Genomic DNA, 15,034 nt, shown 5'->3' with positions numbered 1-15,034 from the left:
AAACACACGCGTTTCGGGGGGTTGATGTTAAACATTATAAATTAAATGGGTCGCCGGCGATAAGGTAATTGGGGTGAAATGTGAACATGGTACTCAGACAGTTGGACAGCCAGGATGAGGATGAGGACGAGGATGTGGTTGAGGTTGAGGATGGGAATCTAAATCGTGGATCGTGGCGATGACTCCCAGGCGATGCTCCCTAATCGAATGATTTATTCGTCCATTGCATGACTTTCGTTACCAACTCGGCCAGCTCGCTTAATCAAATTAAGCAATTACAGCGCTCAATCGCCGTCTGAAAAATCAAATGCCCATCAAATTGATTGTTTATTTTAAGAGTTAATTACAGTTTGAGCCGGCTAATTAACCTGATCCACATAAAGCCAAAAGTGCCGGCGGCATTGGATAAGAAATAGAGAAAAAACGGCCCAAACGAAACCCAAGACTAATTGGCCACAAATCGAGATTGACTTTAATTAATTAAGCCGCTCGAAGTTAGTCGCAGCATTTGATTGAGTTGAGTAAATAAATCTCGTTGGAAACTTGATCGGAGAGGCAAGGTTGAAGCTGAGATATATTTTGCGTACACTTAAAGAAAGACATCATTTATTTAAACAAATATTTTGCAGTAATAAGTTATGGTTCAAAGATATAAAATAGATAGATTTAATAAATCAATGTTTATAAGTAGTGAACTATTTGCAAACATTAACTCGATATTGTTTGCATTTGACAATCTTTTAACTTGAACAAATATAAAATGGTAATTTATTATTAGTTTGAACGGAGTTTGGGTAGGTGCACAATTTTCTCACAGTTTAGCATGCACATATTTCCCTAATTAAATCTAAAAAGCCAATCAACAACTCCGCTGCCAGTCGAAAACAAACAAATCACTTGAAACAATGTACGCAATTAGCAGAGCATTTCGAGTATCAAGCGAAAGAAACCGCAGCCATTTATTGGCCCTAGAGTCTAGACATTGGACCGGACCCCACACCACGCCACATCTGAAGAAAGGGGGTACTCAATGGCACTTGAGCATCGTTGACAGATAAAAGTTCAGCGAACCCCAAACACTCGTGAGTGTGCAGAGTGAGCAGAAATTACCAACCAATGAGCAGACTCCGCCTAATGGCCGCCATATCGGGCAATTATTTTCAAATTGTCTCGTTAGTTTCGAGGCAGCGCAATTACTATTGCCCGCAAGATATACACGCAGTATCGGTCGGGGGATATATGTACGAGTATATATTTGTATATATGTATACAGTTACGCCTGAACTCACACGCACTGGGAAACTGGGAAAAGTGGAGCGTTTCCACGGAACGCAGAACACAGGAAGTGCGCACTTAAGTAGACTTTGAATAGTTTCTAATTAACGGCGACAAACGGCGTAACGGGGTTGACGGATCGGACGGAATGGACGGATATGGATCGAATGGTATGCTTATGGTTATTGGGATGGTGATGGTGATGGTCCGAACCACGGACGTACTGACGCACTGATGGCCTCAATGGCCAACTAACTGACTTACTGACAATACGCACAAAGGCAGTTAATGGCTGTGAAAGAGGGGTTGCAGTTTTGCGAGGGTTGGGAGTTTAAGTATGAGAACTGGGCCAGAATGTGTTTGTAAAGGGTTCGTCCTGCAATATTTATTGCTAATGCATTTTATATTGGACAATTGAAATAAATGTTCAATACCAGATACATAATGTAAAAAGGGTTTACTTCATATACTTGCAATAAATATATAACTTACTATAATATGTAAACTCTAAAAAAATGATTTCAAATTATAATATTAACCAAATATAAGTAACCATTAAGATGGGAGGTGCTTTAAAAAAAATGGATTTCAATGCCCACCAAGCGTGACACTAACAAATGCTCGAAATTATCACTTGAATTGCAGTCACAAAAAAGCGGATCTCCACTTTCCCGATGCACATTCACTCGACTTCATCCGATCAATAACATTTGATAATACCAAAATATACAAGCCTTATTAGCCGGTGATATGGTTTCATAAAGGGAAGAATGCCCCTCGTGACTTATGCAAATTGCTTCTGGAATTCGAGCGTTTAAAAAACCGTTTGCCATCTGGGTGGTTCGTCTTGGAGATCTCACAATCCTCAGATCTTCAGTTCGGTATATGCACCCCACACGACGAGTGTTGTAAGCCATGAACCTCGGGGGAAATTCTTTAAAAAGCCATTATCGGAGCTTAACTATTTGGACGACATTTCCCCCGAAAGCGAACAATACGCTACTGTTGGCCAGGGAATCTGCATTCGAATTGAATTGAAGTGGAACTGGCTGAAACGGCCCATAAATTTCGACTGCTCAATGAAGGTGTTAGGAACGGGCCAACTTACCGGGCTAGGGATACAATAATACGGACCCGATAAAACCAATTCAGACACCCAGAAGCAGAAGCAGGTTGCGTTCGCGGTGGTTTCGGTGGCTCGTCATAAGCTGGTCGCGTGATTTATAGCGAAATTATAACGCATTAAAATCAAAATATATATCACGCCAGCAGATCGGGCAGTTTGGGCGGTGGATGGCAAGGAAACTAGTTTCTGACATTTTAATAAATCGATTGGCGGACAACGAAGCGGATCGGCGACAATGTCTTAAGCCGATAATATTATTAACTCCGCGAGTTAAATCAAACGTTTTGTACGTTTGGAGTCGTTTATCAGGCGCTTAAGTCGATTGGATATTTCCATTATTTTTCATTCCGTTTCATTGAGAGTCTGTCAAATCGCTTCCGACTTGTTAAATCCCGGTTTTGTCCTAATTTTTATTTGAAGCGTAAACAAAGTTGTTGAATACAATGTACCTACATCGACCTCACATAAATAATATATATATACTTTGAGGTACAACAAATCTATCACAAGTAGAGCAAATTATAATACTTGAAGTGGTACGAAAAGTGTATTCCGTTTTGATATAACTCAAAAAAATCGCGTCATTTCGATGAATAAATAAAGTATATTTAAATAATATAACTACTGTGTGTATTTGTTCTGACCAACTTTGTCACATTTATACTCTGTGATTTCGTTTAATTACCCACTCAGTTATTGGAAACTGGATTTGGAGCTGGTGGGTCAGTGGGCTGATGGGTCGTCCTTGGTAATGAGACCTCCAGGCCTCGTGCAATTATTAAATGAGCGCCAAAGCGAGCACTTGCCTCACATAAATTAGGGGCTCCCACTTTTTGTTGTTTCACGGCTGCGACACAATTATCTAAACGCTTGCGTAATACATATAATAGATCAGACGAACAGCTTCCTTCCAGTGCCCCCGAATGTTGAGATACTCAGATAACCAGATGGGCGACGCCCACTGGGGCATGTGGATTGCAAGTTACCCGTCTTACTCGTGTTCGTATCTAAGCCCACTCACTGGAAGCTCAGATAATCGTGCTACTCTCGGAATTTTGGTCCAGAGACTGCGCAATGGAAAGAAAGAGACGGATAAGTCCCATTTACCACACTTTATATACCCTACATAGTCAAATGAAGTAGATTTTATATACCACGGTAATTGAGGCCTTTTAAATATGTACGTTTTTCAGCCGATATTGTAATAAAAACAAATTAGTTTTGCTGTTAGCTGATGCGGTTAACTAATGAATTGTTAGCAGGCAAAAATCACGAGACAAAAACATTTAAAACTGTTAGTTTTGTATAAAAAGAGGAAATACCTTTCACTTACCAAAATAGTGATTTGTAAGAATACTATACTTAGGAGTAATTACTTAAATTAAAGCTAATTACTTTTAATTTTTATAGTAGTAATAAGCTAAGCAGTTTTAGAATGGTAATTAGCTAAGCAGTTTGAATAACTATATAATGTCATACTAGTATATGATTAAACACTGTTTAGAAACTCAAGTATTTCCAGCAGTTTCAGTAATTTTATAAGCCACTTGATAGATTAAAAACCAACTGCACCATTTTTAAATGCTGTTCCCAAACACATTAAATAAATGGCTTCATGCAACATCACAACCTATTCTTCAGTGTAATCTCCTGTTATTGAAACCTATTAATAAAGCCTATATTTCTTCACTTACCAGCCGTCGTTAAAGTAAAACCCTAAGCAATGCTAATTTGGAACGAAATCGCTGTTCGAATTTATGGACCTTGAAATCGTATTTTTAATTGGGCATAAAATTTAAATATCCATTCAAGTGCTCGAAGGACACACGGACTGCGTGCCACTTGTGTCGTATTACCATTTCCATCTCGGTTTGATTGGCATGACAAAGGATGCATAATTACATAAGAACCGAGCGACGAGCCACTGGAATGGGATCTGAGAATCCGGGCTCTAGATGGTTACATGTGTTTTCGAGCTACTTGTTTTCGAGGGATGGGGGTGCGGCACTTGAGGTCCGTGGACCACCCAGTAATCCATGAAGTGATAAACGAAATTGGTCCAGAGCTCGTAAAATAGTCAAGTATGTAGAGTGGCAGATTTTGGGGGCCTCGACAATAGCATTTTCTGGCATGTCAAGTCATTGATTTTAATGGCACATTAAGCATACGCCTTGTTGCCGCTGGCTTGGAATTCGCCCAACTTTTATGATATGTGCCGTGGTCATCTAATTTACATAACTCTGGGGGGAAAAACAATAAACATTTCCAATATAAAAACCCCGACCAGAACAATGTAGACACCAGGGTGAGAGCTGTGCAGCAATGAAGTCCATATGAACAAGTTTTTTTGTTGGTTTTCGAAGCTGTCAACTTGGCGGAACCAATTTTGTTAATGATGGGCCATATAAACAGAAATTAACTAAAATTGTTATAAAACTCAACTTTATTGCTCCGTGATCTTTTTTGTTTGAAGTGAGATTTGGATTTGGATTTGCCTTGGTCCGCCGCATGTTTTTAGCCTCTTGAAACTCCGATTTTTGGGGTTTTTGTCGCATTGGAAATCCGATCTGCAGTTCGCCAGATCACAATGCCCGCCTAATGACAGGAAATTAATTCCGAAGGCTTCTCCTTTGAGGCGCTCCATTGTGCAGATCAGCCACATAAATCAATATAATAATATTTTCATATAGCATTTAGCTAAACGCTTTTGGGCGTGGGCGCTGCCATTCGGTTGGCATTGTTTCGATCCGCGGCACTGGTGTGGTTGCCATAAATCATCATAATTATGCTTCAACGGCTTCGGCAGACCGTATAATATTACCGGAATGGGTGGGGCTCCGCTGTCGAAATCGCGCTAAAATTAGCACAAGGCACAAGAGTTTGTTTGGGGTAGGAGAATTGTTCTTTTTGAGAAGGGGCCTAAATATAAAAGATTACTAACTAATCGGATCAGATCAAAAATACGTTCTTTAGAGTTCCACTTCCGAAGTACTAAAATATGTTGAGTATTAATGTATTTTGTATTTGCCAATCCATCTAACTAGTTCTTTGAGAAATTATTGAATATTTATTTTCTCCAGTGTTCCTGATGCAACACCAATTCGCCAACTTTACCCCCAGAAAGTTTACCCTACCAACCCTTCAATTACCTCGCCGCCCAACTCCCGAAAAGTGCCGCAAATGCCCAACGACAGCTAAACAAACATTAGTCACAAAATTGCCTGCCAACAGCGAAATGAACAATATCTATATGCCATAAATATCCTTGGGGTGCCACTGCCATTTTCCCGCCATAAAGCTTAGACCGCCGGGATCTACCCCATCTCGTGGAATTCCAGAGACCCATGACGACCCGGCTGTTTACTTTCAAAACCGTTTGCCATGCGTAAATGACAAACGATTTTGTGAAATTATTATTGCCTTTGTCATCATCGCTCGACAGTCAGATCCACTCACCCCATCCTCACTCGTCCTTTCTCTCCATCCCCTCCAGCCCCAGCATCGTCGACAGCCTCGTGGCCTAACCACTCCCAACTCCCAGCTACCAGCTACCAACTCCCAATCCGATTCCGAATCCGAATCCTGTTAGCCAGCCTCCACCTCGCACTTTGCGCTGCTCAATTTGGCAAACAGTCAGCCGTTGACATTATCCTTCCGCCTGCACGGCACTGAAAACCAATAAGCCACCAGCAGCCAGAGAAAACCCTCATCCGACCCCGGCACAGTGGGTCAAAACTAGAAACAAATTGAATAAAATTATTACATGGTGAAATTAAAGGTGCAATTTTTGTTTATTAGTAGCTAAATTATTTCAATTATACTGTTATATATAATTTGTAACTACCTCTAATATAAGATTAAGAAACTATGAACCAATATGTATATTTTATATATTATATAATATTTTATTTGTATTTAAGTTTTATTCATACCTTTTTAGACGACCACTGTGTGCTTGTCGGTCGACCAAATCCCGCAGCAATTGCTCCTGGCAATGCGCACTAATCCGAGAGCACTATCACCGACTCTAAGCCACTCACCCAGTGAGCCACCCACTGGGGCACCGCACCACCCCGAATACGGCGAGTTACACGAGTTTCCGGAAAGTGCCCCGCCCCCATGCCGTCAATGCCGCCCTCGCCGCCCTCGTAGTGTATTTATTTTATAACATTGCCAATCAAGATGGCTGCGCAAACATAATCGCATTGGGGCGACACCGAAAGAGACGGGTAGCTGGTCGAGGAAAGAGAGGGAGCGAAGTGAGTGGGACAGGGAGAGGACCTTTATCCCGGCCACATAACGTGCCTTTTTTGCATGGAAGTCCCCGCCAGCTTCCTGGTTAAGGATCAATAACACTTTTGCCTCAATTCCGGCTGCCGGGATGCGCTCACATTCCCCATCCTTGTTGTTTATTTGTTTTGCAAGCAATTTCAGCATTTTCCCCCTTCTTTCTTCTCTTGTATCCCAGGAAGTACCAGTGGATTTCTCTGTGTGTGTGTGTGAGTGTGTGTATGTGTGCCTTATCCTGTGGATATACACATGCATGCTGGAATGTCCTTTTCAATTTGTTCAATGATTCGCAAGCAAATTGATTCCCATTCAATTCCGCGCCGTTTCGCATCCGACAATTTCGATTTTTATTGGTTTTCTTGCTCACTCATCATCCTTTCTCACTCTGATTGCATCCCTCCCACTCGCACTCGGCCATTTTGTCGGTGGGATCCTGGATCCTGCCCTCTCTCCTCCTTGATACGTGTGCGAAAATATAATAAAATTGTAAATTGGTTTTCGTTCGTTTATTGTTGTGTATATTGTTACTGATATTGTTATTGGTTTTGGGGTTTTATAGGCTCCTCAGTGCGGCTTTCCCAATATTTTGGCTTCCATCTGTTGGTCCTTTCTCGATTGTCCTTTATGGTTTGGGCATTTTGCTATTGGCTTGGGTCGGATGTGAGGTTGACATGAAATAAATTAATTGGAAACTCAGTTCAAGTGTTATGTATGTAAATTTATTAAACGGAAATCAATTTGTTTTCTGATTTGAAAGTGCGACTGTTAGGATACAAAGATGGGGATAATTGATAATTTGATGGGTAAAGAACGATAAAGCGGTCTGCTTAACCGTTAAAATTAGGCTTAAATACATTTCTTAACTACAACTTAACCACAACTTGTTGTTATTGCCCGATAATTATCATTTTTCTTTGTGTAAACTATTTTTTGTCTAGCACAGTTTCCCCTATTACTCGAGCAAATCACAAACAAATTGCAACTACCAACTTAGTACGCTCGTAAACCTCCACAGCAAAGTCTTTACAACTCGACCGCTGCGGATTTGTGCCCAGAGCCGAATGAGAAATCAACTTCCTACCAGCAGACGGACAAATCAAGCGGCCGGGCGAAGAATGTTTGTCACAATACATCAAATGGCTGCGAAATGACACAAAACATGAACGCGTCACTTTCCATCACTATCACTCCAAAGTGCCAGGCCGACTCGTTGGCCTAACAAGCAAGCTGTGTTTTAGCCAGAAACCCAGCCTCCACTTCAGCCAGGCCAGACAGCCTGGCTCACACAACCTGGCTCTCTGTCTTTGCCCCGAGTATCTGTCCAGATTAACTGCGCGCATGCGCAACTATTTGCGCACATTTTAAATGGGCCGTCTTGCGCACAATGGTCTCCGGGCTGCAGGGACAATGCACCTTGGAGATCCAGTTAAAGGAATAGTGGTGGCCGAGGATGCGGTGGTCCGGGCGTGAGGTGCGCGGTGAGGTACGGGATAAGGGGTGCGATCCGGTGACACTCCGTGTGGACGACAGAGAGTCGTCGCTGGGTCTGGCCCGACGACCGCCTTAATCCGCCAAGAAATGCGGCAACAGCAACAACAGCCACGAAGATGACGATCTTGGCGATTATTTGTAGCTCCGCTTGTGGGCTTTGCAGCTAGTGATGACAGCGTGACTTACGAGATTTTTTTTTTAATCACAGCAATTTAAGTACTTCATATTTTAGTTTTTTAGTTTAAGAAAAGTTTTGGGTAAATAGCCAAGATAAAAAATATTTTGTTTATTTAAGTCAATATACTGAGTAATTCATCTTCATAGTTTTGCGCCTTTCTTACGTTAAATAGTTAGCAATAAGAAAGGAATAATATTTTTAGCCCAAACAGAGTAATTAGGTACTAGGGTATAACTACATTGTTGTAAAGAACGAATGTAACTATAATTAAATTGTTGTGTGTTTGGTTATTATTAAGAACACCTAACATTTCATACAGGTGAATAACCTGAAACTGCTCGCTTGTGTTTACTATTTACTACATTCATTTAGTATATCTTTAAATACGTATTATTATTCCCAAATATTGATTCTTTATTATCATTAATACCTATTATTATTCCGCCAAACTGATACCTTATTAAGGTGCGATTAGTATTTCAATTGAACTATGCAATTACGTAGGGAATCGTAAAATATAAATGGTTTTCCATTTTTTAACGATTCAACTGTTACCACACTGTCATCTCTATGGGGAAGTGCTGCGCCCTCAGATACGCGACTTATACAAAGATTGTTTTCTGTGCGCTCTCCACCCTTTTTCAGTTTTTGTCTCAGCAATCTCGTCTGACCAAAAACGACTAACGAGCTGGGAGCTGGTAGCTGGAGCTGAATCCGACTGCTCCCCTGATCCTCCAGCTTCGAGGCGGGAGCTGGGTTTTTGGAGCTGCCGCTGAGCGACTGCCAGACTTGATATTCAGCGACAACGACATCGAGATATATACAACAAGCACAACAACGTAGATGGGGATCGGAATCGGGATCGGAAAGCTGTGGCATCATTAATCCCTTGCATTGGCAACGCCTTGTATTGCAAAGCCGCCGCGTAAGTTGTCATGTTTTTATCGCTTTATGGACTTCTAATCGTTCAATTCTATCAAAAAGCTTACGCACTAACAAATGCGTCCCAAAAACTGTAGTCCCCATACCCATACTCAAACCCATACCCAAACCGATCCAATCCAAACCGCACCGAATCGGGCAGCCAATTTTCAGGCAGTCCCCCAGATTAAGATATTTAGATTGGCCCACGACGACACAAGGGAGACGAAAGTGGTTCCTCGAGCAACTTATTTAGCACCTTTCGGGCCAAGACGGCCCACGGGTCCAGCTCCACATCCACATCCACAACCGCATCCACATCCATTGGGCCACAATGGCGATGGAGATGGAAATGGCAGCATCGGAATTGGCATCGCAATCGGAGTTGCAGTTGGAGCTGGAGAGTTTGGGATCGACTTGAGGCTGGAGGTGACAATAAGCCGGTGGCTGAGAGGCTGAGTGGCTGACTGGACCATGAAATTTGGTTCAATCTGCTGCCTTTTTTGTGCGGACCATGTGCCACTGATAGAGTCTTTGTGGCTTTGATGGGCGAATTTGTTATTTAGCCAGGCACAAACACTTTGCAGATAATCCGCTGGGAGAGGAAAGGTGCGAATATGTGCATAAATTGAGCTTCAGATACAATGCCGAGGTGGCAAGCCATCGATACCAAATGACAGCCTTATAAAAAGTAGCAGTGCTATCGGTAAAATAACCCTATGTTATAAATATAGCAGTGCAAAGTTCTAGTCTTGAATTAGTTAATTATTTTAAAATTATTTGATTGCTAATGATAGGCATATATTTATTATATCAGGGTAAATTGCTTGAAGACTGACACTCAAGTAAAAATTTTACCTTATATACATTGAAATCACCTAAACCGATACTATCCACGTTAAACCTTTTGTGATCCGAACTTTTGGACAGATTCAATTGGAAAGTGACGGTGAATTGAATCTGTTAACGGCCATACTCAAACGGTATTATTCGACTTGTGAAGGGCCCAAAAGGTCGGGTCAATTTGCATCTGACTGCTGGACTTTCGATCGCGGCCTGTTGAGTTATTGTAATTAATGCCAAATTGGCCATAAAACACAACATTTGCATGTCAAACAGCGGAGTTTTTTTGGCATAAATTTATCCATCATATTATTCATATTTTGACCTTTGCCGGAAGTGTCCATTGTGCGATCGACTGAAATAATTAAATATTAAATATGATTAAAGTTTTGTGAATTGCCTGCTCAAAGCTGGCACACTGAAAGCCCACGCAGAGCCATAAAGTAGCGACTTATAGAGCCGCTCGAATGCTAAACGCCATTCAAATATAAATAAATGTCAATTTGTGCACGCTTGGCCATAATCTGCGAGTCGCTTTGCTATAGTCTCTAGATACTTTTTGTTCTCAGACGGTCAGAAACCTAAACTGAGTCTGAGTCTGAGCCTGAGTCTGCGAGCTAAATGCAAATTAAAGCTCATTAATCCCCGAGAATTTTGAGAAGCAGCGGGGCATTAATGGGCTTCGCACTTTGCCGAACATATTGCCAACTCGTTTTGCATAGAAAGTGGCCCGCGGTTTTTGTGGGAGGGGTCTGCGATGGCGAGGTGATCGTAAAACATGCCATGATTACTTTATTAAGCCAAATGTTTCATAAACAATCGTCATGTCGTACATAAAACTCCAATCTCGGACCCAATCTGAATGCGATACTCGGATATCTCCCCTCAAATAACCCATCCCATCTAGTATAATCAAGCGTTTTGCTTAGATAAGTCACTGGAGATAAATCTCTTGGTGCGCTCAAACTTATGGGTTTCAGATATTGAAACTGAGATACAGCACAGCACACCAGTTTAGAAATTCAAATGACCAAACGACCTGCAGGGAGTTTAACTAATTTTATTAAATTGAACATTAGTTAGGTTTTGCCACAGATGCTGCTTTGATGATAAGGTGGCTAAAAAGCCAAAAATGCTTGCAATTAAGCTTGGGTTTTAGCATAATTAATTTGCCAATCGATTAATGAGCAGCGCTGATCAAAGAAAACTGTGGGAACTCGAAAGCTCGTTCAGAGATATATATATCTTGATATGTGGGATTTATTGCAAGCTACTCTGGCTACACTGGCACTGCACCATATTGGATTTCGTTCTCGTCCGACTTCCTACTCGGGAACATTAGCCGTGCATAAATGTCTAATAATGATTCACGATCCATTGGGTTGCTTATTCAATTAGCGCTTTTATGCGTTTTGCCCAACTTTGGAGAGAAGGTCTTAATTTTATGCCTTTTGGCCATAAACATCGCAGACTTTAGCCAGATTCCATGGGCCATATATCAGCACAGCACCCACACTGCTAAGTGGATACTACTCAGACTGCGACTGAGACTGTGGCTCAAATGTCTTCATTGGCCTGGCCAATTGTCACTTCCTTTCTGAATGGAGGAGCTGGCACCACTACTACTGACTGGGCTGCCTCTTCGTCTGCTTAATTTTATTATCCAGTTCCGCCATCAGCTGGCGCGGATTGGATTGTCGCCATTGTGGCCAACATGGTCGTGTCTAGCGACAAATTTAATGACTTACTTAGCCCCCCGTTTTGGGGGTAGGGAATAGGGAAAGCCAAGACTTTGTAGCCCCAATACCACCACTTGGGCGACAAAGTCTCCGCCTCGTTTTCGCCACGACCCAGTCGAAGTCGCAGTCGCAGTCAAAGTAACTTAGCTCCCCCCGTAACTTAGCATTTTTTAATGACTTAATTTACGTTCGCAACCTTCCACGTTTATTGTTTTGACTAAGTACGGATCTCGTGTTCGGCGGGTGGAGGGGTTTGGGGTTCCCGGGCTCGAGCTCGGATCGTCTGGCTCAATATGATGGCTTTATAGCCAGAGTCGCAAAGCGCTAGCGACGCCCTCGAGTTTGCTCCTTATCGCAGCGCTCTCATCGTCTCCATGGTTCCCAGTTTCCAGTTACCAGTTACCAGTTCCCAGTTTCTTGGCCAGGCTTCCTGTTCTGATCCAACGTGGGCTGGCTAAATATAAATTGTGGACACGGACACATGTGATGGGGATCGGGAGGATGTGGCTGTGATGGGGAATGGAATGGGGGCTCTGCTGCGTGGGTGTTGGCCAGGGATGAGGCGGGAGAGCCGAGTTTATTGTTAATATAATTGGGCAATTTCGTGAAAGTGTTTGCCTTGGATTGTGTAGCTTCTCGCCTAAATTAGGTGGACAGTGGGACAGATACTTATCAATCTTCTAAATTTTTACATTTTTTTAAATAAATGAACAATAGTAAGGGGTAGTCTTTGATACAACAATAAAAGAATAAGTGTTCAAAGAAATCTCTCATAATTACTATAATTACTTTGTAACCATTGTAGCACATTGCCATCGTTGCTTCCCAGTTAAATGCGTTTCCTTGAAATTTATTTGTCATTTGCTTGTTTGCCGGGCAGAACCTCAACTCAGGCTGACAATCAAAATGCGCTCGATGCCCTGAGTTTAGCTCAGCGATTCGCAATCGTGGGCAGCCAACGCGGCGTATGAGTTATGACTGCTGACTTGGCGCAATGTTTACGAGCAAACGAGCGACGATTTGGACGGCGACACTTGCTGACCAGGCGGCTTACTTTGAAATGGATTTTGCTGAAATTAACACAAAATGTTGCTCACAAATTGACAGCCAACACGATCCTAAATTAGATGGTACACTTGAAACAATAATAAGAAAAAAATCGGCGACTGGGAATGCCGCTTTTGCTGGCATTTCAAGTTCAATGTCGTCTAACACGACAAGCGGGAAATTAGCGAAACACGCCTATTAAATTCCAATGGAGGTGGGGATGAGCATGGGGATGTGGTTGGAGATGGAGATGGAGGATGCCCAGCCAAACGACGTGTCCGTGTCCATGTAAACCGATCTAAATAAAAGAGAGAACCTTGGGTGCTTTATTGGGCCAGTCAGACAAACAAAATGCATTTAAAAGCTACAAAACTACATATCACAAATGCCTCTAGGGCAGAAAAGAGGTAAATGGGGATGGTGGGGATAGGGATACGGATACAGATACAAACACGAGTTGACAACTCATCGAACATTGAACACGTTGTAATGTGATACTTAAATGCCTGATTGGCTCGTAAATATTTTCACTCTGGGCACAACTCTTTGGCTTTGGTTCTGGCTGATGCCGTGGCTGTCGTTTCTGTTGTTAACAATAATTTCTACAAAGTATCGCCCGTACCTTTGGCCGCTCTGTTTGAGGCAACAAAACAAACCAAAACCAAAGAAACAACAATGAGAAAAAAGCGAAAAGCGGCCAGCGAAAAGCGAACAAAAAAGCGCCAAATCTTGCACTAAAAACACACCAAATACGACATCAAAGCTATCGCAGCGATCGATCGGAATCGCAGGGATACAATTGTAATTGTTTGGCCCAGCTCTGGTCCTCATTCTGGCCACACAGAGGTAGTCAGTCCGCCGATATCAACCGATCCCCATCCCATTCCAACTCATCCGATCCGATCCGGCACTCTCAATGCCCGTCCTCATCATAATGTTAATGTAAATGCATTTTAAATGGACTTGCGTACAACATTTTTTGCTCTTTGTCTCGCGGCTGTTGTCGCGCTTTGTGTGGACAGTTCGGACAAGGACAAGCTGTTTGCAACACGATGCGGGCCTAGCGAAAGATCATAAAAAATGCAGACTTCCTCGGGAGCAGCCAGAACGAAGGTGGGATGCTCTTTGGGCTTAATAAATCCATAAACGTGCAAAACAAATTTATGGCAGCGTAATAATATCAAGGTGAATCTAAATTTTCATAGTTCAGGTCAACTTTCATAAAAGATCTTCTTCATTCACAGAGGTATTTGATTGAGCTTAAACGTTTATCGGGAATATTGCTCTAAGTTACTTGCTTTCATAATTTAAAAGGATTTATAATAAGAGTTCCCTGTTACATACCCACCTTATGAAGAGTACACATCTTCCCATATACACGTGTGATCTCGTGTCTGTTTGAGGTTGCAAGAGCAAAACGTTTTTAGTGTCTTACAAATGAAATCTGACAGTTGGCGAGTTAAAAATAACAAAACGCACAAAAACCCAATCCAATGAGCACCATGGGTAAAAATTAACATAATTTAATCAACACTAATTCGCGCTTTCAGCTTGACAGATCTCAAGTCCAGCAGAAACCAACGCGAAAGATGTGGGCGCCTCAATCCGAGTTCCAATTGTCACTTGGCTACGGGTTAGGATGGTATTTCCGCCCTGTTAATTGCTTTCTTTTTCCGACCTCATTAATATGCCTGGCACAAAGATCGGTGATCGGTGATCAGTGATCAGCGATCCCGAGGAAACAGGATGCTGCTTATCTATATCAATCAGGGGATGCTGCAGTTGCACTTGAAGTGCCCACCTCGCCATGAATGAATCCAAATGGCTTAGGAGCTGGGGAACGGGAATGTCAACTGAAAAACAAGTTCATTAAGAATCGTTCTGCACTGCCCACTAAAATGAGAGGCCAGGCATTGATTGTAATCGACATTTCCCCGTAAAAAGTAGTAACGAAAATCAGTATAAAGAAAAGTGTGAATTAAGACAATTACAGGTTGTAAGGAAAAATACTTTCATTGGAAGATGCTAGCCGTTGACCAGAGGCGGTGAAAAAAAGGGGACTTCAAGATCAGATGAAAATAGAGCTTACCATCGTTTACTTATGTGAAATAAATAGTAGCTTTG

At 42.1% G+C, this 15,034-nt stretch overlaps 1 long non-coding RNA gene across 1 annotated transcript; it reads right to left on the bottom strand.

The window, feature by feature from the left end:
• Positions 1 to 12,045: 12,045 nt before the first annotated feature.
• LOC120321827 lies at positions 12,046 to 12,968 on the bottom strand. Its single transcript, XR_005561551.1, has 2 exons — positions 12,653 to 12,968; positions 12,046 to 12,503 (listed from the first exon to the last, which is right to left on the bottom strand). It is a non-coding gene; the product is annotated as an uncharacterized LOC120321827 (long non-coding RNA).
• Between the last annotated feature and the right edge of the window lie 2,066 nt (positions 12,969 to 15,034).

Source organism: Drosophila yakuba, chromosome 3R, assembly GCF_016746365.2.
Source record: "Drosophila yakuba strain Tai18E2 chromosome 3R, Prin_Dyak_Tai18E2_2.1, whole genome shotgun sequence".
In the NCBI taxonomy this organism is placed as follows: domain Eukaryota; kingdom Metazoa; phylum Arthropoda; class Insecta; order Diptera; family Drosophilidae; genus Drosophila; species Drosophila yakuba.
Note: the sequence above shows the minus strand (reverse complement) of the source record. Positions and strands in the feature narration are given on the sequence as shown.